The sequence below is a fragment of the Coturnix japonica genome, chromosome 3 (assembly GCF_054131305.1).
Source record: "Coturnix japonica strain WE chromosome 3, WE-NBRP24, whole genome shotgun sequence".
NCBI lineage: Eukaryota > Metazoa > Chordata > Aves > Galliformes > Phasianidae > Coturnix > Coturnix japonica.
Genome location: NC_140665.1, coordinates 30440289 through 30449255, shown reverse-complemented (window position 1 = coordinate 30449255; position 8967 = coordinate 30440289).

Below are 8967 nucleotides of genomic sequence, written 5' to 3'. Positions count from 1 at the left end.
AAGCATCTAAGTACCTAAAGCCCCTTGAAATCAGTGGGAGGTAGGCGCCAAAATACTTCAGTGATGTTCCCAGTTCAGTGAGAAGAGGGTGGTCTAATGGGCAGGAATAAGGGGGAAGGACTCCTGGGTTCCTTTCCAGCCTCCTGATATCAAGGAGTGTGGTGCCGGCCTTGCCTTGCCTTGCCTCTAGTCTTACCAGGAGTCAATTCCAATCGTGCTGGGTGACTGTAGAGGTACGAGTACCCATGAGTTTGGTGGACCTTACAATCCAAGTTGAAGAGTAATAATGCTCTGAGCCTACCCTTCGCTGGTAATGGACTTGGTGTTTGCTGTTGGAGCCGTGTAACCAGCTGCCAGTGATTGCTCGGCAAGACCTCACCATCCTGGATGATGCTGAATGAAGAACTATTCGTCTCTAAGTGTACAGCCTTTTGTGAGGTACCATTGAGACTTATGTGATGTGCTTTGGGGTGTTTGAGAGGAAAAGCCACTTGGAAGCAGTGTCATTTCCTCATCAGCCACGGAGGTGAATGCGTCACATTCTGTTGGTCATCTGGCCATGCTGGAAAGGAACGTACAGGATCTTCCTGGATAATGGAGGTGACTCACCCGGGCTAATACAGACCTCTAAGTTCCTGGCTGCCTCAGTCCTGTTCTTGTAAGGGATCCAGTTTTTGTTTAGTGCCAGTGTAGGCAGCTCAAGAGATGGATCTGCAGTTTTGAACTCTGCAGATAGTGGAGGAAAGTGGACAAGTAATTGAAGAGACTGGTGCATCTTATTCAGTAACATCTTGTTGAATGCATTGGTGAGAGGTGTGAAGGTGAGCAGAGCCATTTGTGGATGCTGCTGTGTGAAGTACCCAAGGAGTTTCTTGCCAAGCATATTCACCACTGACTCTTGGCTTGTAAGGATCTATTGGCTGTTTCACAGATGGCTGTGCAAGGTAACAAAGACAGGAGGTCTATCACCAGTGCACCTGCATTGGCTCTATATGAGCTTGGAAGTGTTTACATGTCAGCAAATCAAAAAGATTGAAAACCAGCAGGTCAGTGGTGCTGCCCTGTTCTGAGCTGAAGAGACCTTTCTGGATGTTTTATCTCAGCAGGAGAGAAGCCAAGTCTAGTTAGTTGTAGTGGGTCACAACATGTCAAACTGCCTGCTTATGATGAGCTGAGCTGGCTGCTCCTGGGACACGAAGGAGAACAAGACCTGCAGTCCTCTCCTCCTGCTTCTGAGGGCTTGGTTACTCCATGAGACAGTGGCTGTGCCTGGTGGGGTGGCATTTTTCATCTGGGACAACTGCACCTGCTGAAGGGATACACTTCATGTGGCTGCTGCAGGGCTCAGGCAGTAACCTTGCACCATGCAACACATGCACTGCAGCCGCAACGGGATAGTAGCACAGCAAAAAGTTGTCCAAGCCAGCCCTGAAGTAGGCATCTGGAAGCAGTCCAGCCCTTCAAATTTACTCTCTAGAGCAGATATGGCTGAGCTGCACCCTCCTGTGAAGAGAATGGCTGTGGCACACTGTTGGAGGGGAGTCTTGGCCTCCCTGGAGAGGCTACATGTGGGTGAGGATCACACTTTGCAAGGTATTCAGCCTCAGGAGCGTGCTTTCCCCTTGTCCTGCATATCCTGAGCCCATCTGTCACACCTGACTCACATGTGCCTTATCCTGGGGTGAAGTAAGGACACATGGGGCCTGGCCAGGTTCTCTGCAGTGTGCCCAGCACAAATGGGTTTTTCTCTCAAAACATCTGGTCACGTACAGGCTTGAGTGGCTGGCTGATTAAAATGTTATCTTGAGGCAGCTCTCCTTGTGGCTGCTTCAGTTGTTCTGTGGGACTCAAACTGTGGAGACACCTGAAAAGGGAGAAAAAGGTGTCCCAGGTAGAAAACCCCACTGACAACGGGAAAAGTGTGCTTTAGGTTAGAAATGCCTTCCCTCTTTCCAGTTCGACACCTATTAGCTGCCTTGATTCCTTGTTATTACTGATTTAGCTTGCAAATTGAGCCTGTAAGCCCTCCAGTAGGGAAGCAGGGAGAGAGCACCTCAGAGCAAGGCTCTGCTTGGGCTCTTATGGCCATCTCCAGTGTGTGTTATGAAGGAGGACCCAGGAGACCCAGAGGAAATCCATCCCCAGTCAGGGAAGTGAGAGCAGCCCTCATTTTGGACATGGCCTGGTATCACATTGGTGTTGGGTATGGGAGCAGGCAGACTCTCTGATGGTAAATGCTGCTTCTCTTCAGGTGTCTCAAGATGGCTCCCAAGCACCTCACCTGAGAGCAAGCCACCTTTGGGCCAGGCGCTCTAGGAATGCCACCAGAGGCAGGAGTTACGCTGGCTCCATGCCTCGTGGGCTGTGGTGAGCCGTGATAACCCGGCACTAGGGGCTGGTGGCAGCCTGTGAGGAATGTGAAGAGCTCTGGTCTTTTGAGAGGCTTTTCCCCTCCATCTCTGCACCATAGTGGGGACGAGGGTTGAGTCCACCCTCAGATGTCAATTCTGGTGGCAGTGGTTTGCCAGCTTCATGTGATGAGAGGCATCTTGCACCTATGTGGCAAGGGTTCAGCTAGGGAGTTACCTCAGTATGGCTTTTGCCAGCTACTTAGTTGCCTCTTGCACACGCCTGAAGCATTTTGTTTGCTAGGACCCAGGCTGGGAAAGGGATCTGTCTCTGATGGCCATTCTGCCCTCATCACTGCTGACATACTGAAATCACCTGAGATGCAGGTAGTGATGCCTTGCTCCTGACCTGCAAGGAGCTTTGCAGATGTGAAGCTTTGGCTATGGATGGCAAAAACCTGCAAATCTTGGTTGAATGTATCTGCAGTGCAGAGTTTTCTATGTCCAACCCTGTTCAGTGAGAGCGTTACCTAAGCAAAAAGAGGAGAGACCAGACCCCTTCACTGCAAGCCCTGTGGACACCTCAGAATAGGTGACACAAGATGATCACAATGAGCAACTCAAGCAGATAAACCACTTCCATCACCTCTTCAGAGATTTTAAGTCCAGAAGAGGGGTATGCATGAACTGAGCAGAACCCTTCACCCATAACTCTTGCCTGAGCTACAGTGTACATTTTGGAAAGGCTTCCAGGCTGCTGTTTGGCTGCCCAGCGTTCATACTCTTCTCACTACAGAGAACCCTGGCACTGGAGGCAGCCCATGCTGCATGTCATTAACCCTGTGCCACTGGCCTCTCCTCCAGAAGCTTCTGCTGGCACCTTTGTTACCCTTTCTGTCTATGCTTGGCTGTAATTCCAGGACTGCAGAACCAAAAGCCCCAGCAGATCTTTATGATGAACTCATTCCCTTCAAGGAAACACGTCACATATCTGCTCAGAGGTCAGTGTGAGTAGTGACTTCTGGAAAAGCAAATTTCTGTCAGTCAACTCCACTCTTTTTTTTCCCAGCTCTAATTGGCTTGTTCCTCCTCAAGTCCCCTTCATTATTTTGGGCAACTTGCTGGAGAATTCAAACCTTCTTTTGCATTGCAAGGATCTCACATTTGGGAGTTGCAGCCTGGAAGCGCCTGGTCAGCTCATGTTTCTTATAAGGTGTTGCTGCTCTTGGAGAATAAGAAGCCAACTCCTACTTATTTTGATTTATCTCACCATTGAAAGTGCGATGAATTGGGGTCAACAGCACTGAATCTGATTGTTTCCAGTCTCTGTAGGCACCATAAATTATGAGTCACAGGCTCATCCTGAGTTACTTGGTGACTAATCTGAGGCCATTCTTGAGGCTTAGGTCCAACTTCTTGCTTGCAGTACTGGCTTGTGAGAACTATGTGTTCTGAGTATACAGTGTAGACCTAGTCGATACACAGCGTCCAGGAGAACTGGCCAAACTGCCAGAGGTGGTGCTGATGAGTCAGGGAGTGGCACTGCCCTATGCACCAGTACTCCACTGGAGTGGCTGGATGTGCAGATTCTGTGACATTTGTGACTCACTTTGTGGGACTGAGTGTGATCCACACCCCTGTAGAACTGTTGGGATCAGACATGAACTCAGAGACATCCATCCCAAGATTCCTGGTTTTCAGTTGTCCATCAGTTGCTAATGTGCTGCTGTTCTGAGTGTGTCTATCTTTGTGCAGGTCATACTCCATGGCCTAATGCATTGCACCCTCTGGACTTTGTCCTGCTCTTTAACCTCTGTTTTCTGTGCCTCAATTTCATGTTGTTGCTTTAGGTATATTAATGTGTCTAGGTACGCTTCCCTCTTCTTAAACATGGACCTCAGATGCTTGTGGAGTTTCACCATGTCTCATCTGAGGGCATTTCTTGGCCAGTGACAGCTTGTGAAGTTCTTCAAAGCCCCCCACATCAACTCATCAAGCTCTGCACTCAATAATCTCCTGATACCTTTCATTTATAACAATCCTTTTCCCTCAGGAAAAGTCTGCTGAATGCACTCAAAGGTGGATCATTCCAGAACCACAAAAGAGGCTCTAGATAAATTTAGAGGCACTTGTATCTCTTTCTCTAAAACCACCTCTCCCCAGTTCCATGTTCTCACCCTCTTCTGGCAGTTTCCAGCGTGTCCTCTTTCCAATGCAAAGCAGCTTTGCCCCAGATACATTAGCTTATCTTTTCTCAAGTTAAATCTCATTTTGTTTCCTGCTCATTTCTAATCTCTCTAAATCCTTTCGGGGGATTTCTCGGTTTATGCTGGAATTTGCAATCTCTTCTGCTGAAGGTGCCAGCCTGGGGAGCTCGCGGGGGAACCTTCCCCATGGTGCTTCTGAACCAGGAGGATGCTGTGACTCTGGAGTTGGGGAGGTGGTGGTGGTGCCCCATGGTGTGGGTGCAGGTGCAGTCTTGTACATGGCTATATCCAATCATGCTGTGAACTATATTTCTCTCTAATCATCAGATAGGAATTGTCTAGCATACCTGAAGGGCTGGAAGAAGTGTGGGAGTCAGCAGGTCCTAGTCTGTACAGCAGAGGTGTGGGAGGTGAGGGAGCTGAGTTCAGTTCCCAGCCGGGCTGTTGATCTCCTCTGCCTCCTTGCCTTGACTTCCCTATGCACAAAACTGTGGTCCTTATTTCATTGAGGGGTCTTTGACAGATGATAAAGTTTCATTCACTTCTCGTTATCTTACTGTCTGTTTGTAGAAGGATTCCCAGGTTGTTGAAATTTGTTAGAAATCTCTGTATACTTTCCCCCAAAGCAGATAAGTCATAGAATCATAGAATCATTAGGTTGGAAAAGACCCTTAGATCATGAAGTCTAACCATGACCTATCACTACAAAGACCTCCACTAAACCATGTTCCTAACTGCTACATCCACACATCTCTTCTCTGGACAGCCCATTCCAACACCTAATCTTTTATATGAAGAAATTCTTCCCAATATCACATCTCCCTTGTCACAACTTGAGACCACTTCCTTGCATCTTATCACTTGTAACCCAAGAAAAGAGCCAGACATCCTCCTCACTGCACCCTTTTTTCAGGCATTTGGAGTGATGAGGTCCCCCATCAGCCTCCATTTCTTTTAGCTAAAGAGCCTCAGTTCCTTCAGCCACTCTTGTAAGCCTTGTTTTCTAGTACCTTCACCAGCTTTGCTGCTCTTCTCCAAATGCATTCCAGCAACTCCTTTGCATAACAAGAGGCTCAAAACTGAGCACAGTGTTTCATTCACCACCCAGTTCCAGCTGAAGTCATGCCTTCCTGTTCCCCTCCATCCTGAGACATAATCTCAGTAGATATTTCTGTACCAATCACATTTTTCTCCATTTTCTCATTGGGAAAGGGACAGGAGTATTCAGAACAATAACAAGCAGGTTTTAATTTCTTGGTACTTATATTACTGATGCATATAGCTCCCTCTTAGCCACCCTCTGCTCTTCTGGTGTAGTTGCATATCCAAGCTTTGCTCTCATTCTCTCTTCTGCATGGTGGCTCCTTTGAAGGGAACTGCTTCCTGCCCTCATTGGAAAAGACTTGCATGGATCATATCCTTAAAACTGCAGACAGGACCACCTAGGAGACTTTGGAGCAGGAAAACCCTGCTGCTCACCATTTTGCAGGGTGGTAATGCTCTGGCATTTATTTGTGCTTGTGAGAGGGAAGAACTCCTAACTTCTATGTAAGAGGGACTCCCTGAAGCTGCGCTTATTATAGTCTGGAGGCTTACACCTGTGCTTCATCTAGAATTGTTGTGCTGTATATCAGGCACAGGAAGTGATAGGTGGAAAAAACACTGAGGCACAGGTCAGCGAAGGCTTTTCTGGCTGAGACAGGTGAGGCACAGTGCAAGACCAGTGAAAGAGGAAGGTACAGGATACTCTTCAGTCTAACCACGCAGGTGAATAGGCATCTATTGAAACCCAGGCTAGCAATGCTCCTGATTTTACCAGAAACCTTGTGCTGTTTGCATCAGCACAAGAGTTTTGTGATGCATAAATCTATAATCAAACCAAAAAGCATTCAAGCCTTCATGCTGTGTGAGCGATATGCTAGCAATGACTTTCCTTCCTAGCCTTAAATCACATCACCCAGTCCCCTTCAGCACACTTTAGACCCCATTTCCACCTCTTGCCGTGTCCCTTTACCACCAGGTTCTGCCCTATTTTTAATATGCTTTCCATCTTCTGGTGTTGTCAATCTCAGACCTTTTGCAAGCCTGGAAAAAGACTGTGTGTGCTTGTCTTGCTATGGCTATTTTATTATGGTTTTTTAAGCCACTCGAGCTCTGTTTGCCTTTTGGGTTGTAGACACACATGAACCTCAGTTGTCAAATTGGAGGTTTCCACAGCAACTGCTAAATATTTTTTTCCAGAGGGGACTTTCAGGCCCCAGTGGCGGAGAGGTGAAGATTTGGCTGTCTGGTGCCACGGTATGTCACCTTGCACCTGTCCCGGCGGCTGTTTCAGAGAGCTGTTGAACTGTTTCATTCCAAATACCTTTCACATCCCTTCTGGGCTCCTCTGACACGCGAGCACCATCAGCCAAAGCCATTAGCTCCTCATCCCTGGTGTCCTGGGATCATTCAGCAGCAGCCGGAGCAGGGCACCCTGTGGCTTCCCCACTGGAGGCTCTACTCTGAGCAGCGAGTTTTCACTTTTTCTTTAATCACATCTTCAAGTTCTAATGCCCAGTGAGAACTTTGACCCTTATCCAGGGATTAGCTGTTATCCTTAAGAGCTTTCTGCGGCAAGCCTTATAAAAGAGCTCCAGCTTTGGAGAATGCGGGCAAATCATGTCCACCGGGTTAATTTTCTTTATTAGCTGACTACCTCCTTTTTCCGCACACAGCCCTTGGATATTGTCTCCTCGCTCCAGGAGAAGGGCTGTTCCCATCAGTTCACAGGAAGTTCACCGCCGGGATCCTTATTACCACTGAGCCACCCTCAGCAAGAAGGCCAAATCTTGGCCTCGGTGAAATTAAAGGAAAAACATTTTGTTCCCTTGTTGGGCTCTTTCACATCCCCTCCCCATCCCCAGAAAAACTGCAGCCCTGATGGAGGGCTGCCAGACGGACCCTGTAAAGAGGCAAAGCATCTTCAGTAGGGGGTGCAGAAAGAGCTGGGGTTAAGCAGAGGTAGCGAAACCCACTCAGCTGTTTAATAAGTTGTCTTCATGAAAAGAAGTGCCTGTCTTCCCTTGTGTCTTTCTATCACAGCCTATTTCAAGCGTAATCCTGTTTACTGAGCAGGATTTTAGTAAGGCATAAAAGGGGATTTTTGTTCTCGCTACTGACTGTTATTTTTCATGTGCCTGCAAGGTGCTCAGATACGGGAAAACCAGAAGCATAGTGCTTTTTGCTGTAAGTAATTAGAGGCAGGATTCACAGGTATATTCTGGCTGCTTTCAGCCTTTCCCGTGACAGAAAGCAGCTGCACACCCAGCATTAGCCAATCTGCTAATAGGCCGTGTCACAAGACACAGCATCACCATGTCTCACAAAGAAACGGCATTGTCCTCCCTAAGCTTATTGTGCGAAGTATCACGGGAACGCCACCAAATCGTGTCCCGCAGACCATTCCAGACTAAACATCGACAGCCCAGCTCCCTGACCCGGACTGGGGCCTTGAGGGAGGAGAGGAGGCACCCAGCTCCTTCCAGGCTATGGGAACAGCCAGTGCGAGCACATGCATGGGCTGTAGTGCAACCAGGGGATGGAGATCTGAATTAGTGCTTTTAACCAGAATGAACTAAATGTGCAGCCTCTATAGAAGATGTGCTTTTGCCAGACTCTGTGTTTGACAGAACTGTACAAGAAGCTGGTTGAAAGGTACGGCCATTTGCACTACTGCCTCAGTTTCGACATCTGTTAGCAGCAATAACAGCACTGAACCACCTCAGGGGATGATCTGTAAGTGAATTAATGGCAAGTTGTTAAGGATGGATTAATTGGTAGCCTCTGTCAGGTGCTCAGAGATTCCACAATAGCAAGCAGCAAGCTGGAGCTTTGTGTGCTATGCAAAACATAGCTTTTGCTTACATTGCAGCCTATCACTGAGCCTTTGCTTCACTTCACATTGTTCCAGCAGAAGTCATGCCTTAGTTAAGATGAGCACTCATCAGTCAAGTAATGAGGATTCCAGGTGTGAAGCGTTCTGTGTGGGCAGGATGGAGGAGCTTCCCAGCTGCAACTGTCTTCCCCTGAAGCAATGCATAAGGAGTAACATGGGTAGCACTCTCCAGGAGCCCCACATGGTATGAGTGATGACGAAGGGAAGAGAAACAGGAGGAACACAGCAAAAGGAGGCGTTACTTACAGCATGCTAGTGCTGTGATGTTTTCCCCATAAGATGATAAAAGCGAGGGAGAACAGCTCTGGGGGAGAGAGCCTTGGGACTGCAAAACATCATTCAAAGTCTGCTTTGCTGGGAGGGCAAGATCAAGAAGCTGAGAGAAATGCCTGTTGATACTGGATTTGGCCTTTGCCTCTGGATGTAAGTGCCAGAGTGTGAGGCCTGTGCCTGTGGTGTGACCACTTCTTATTAA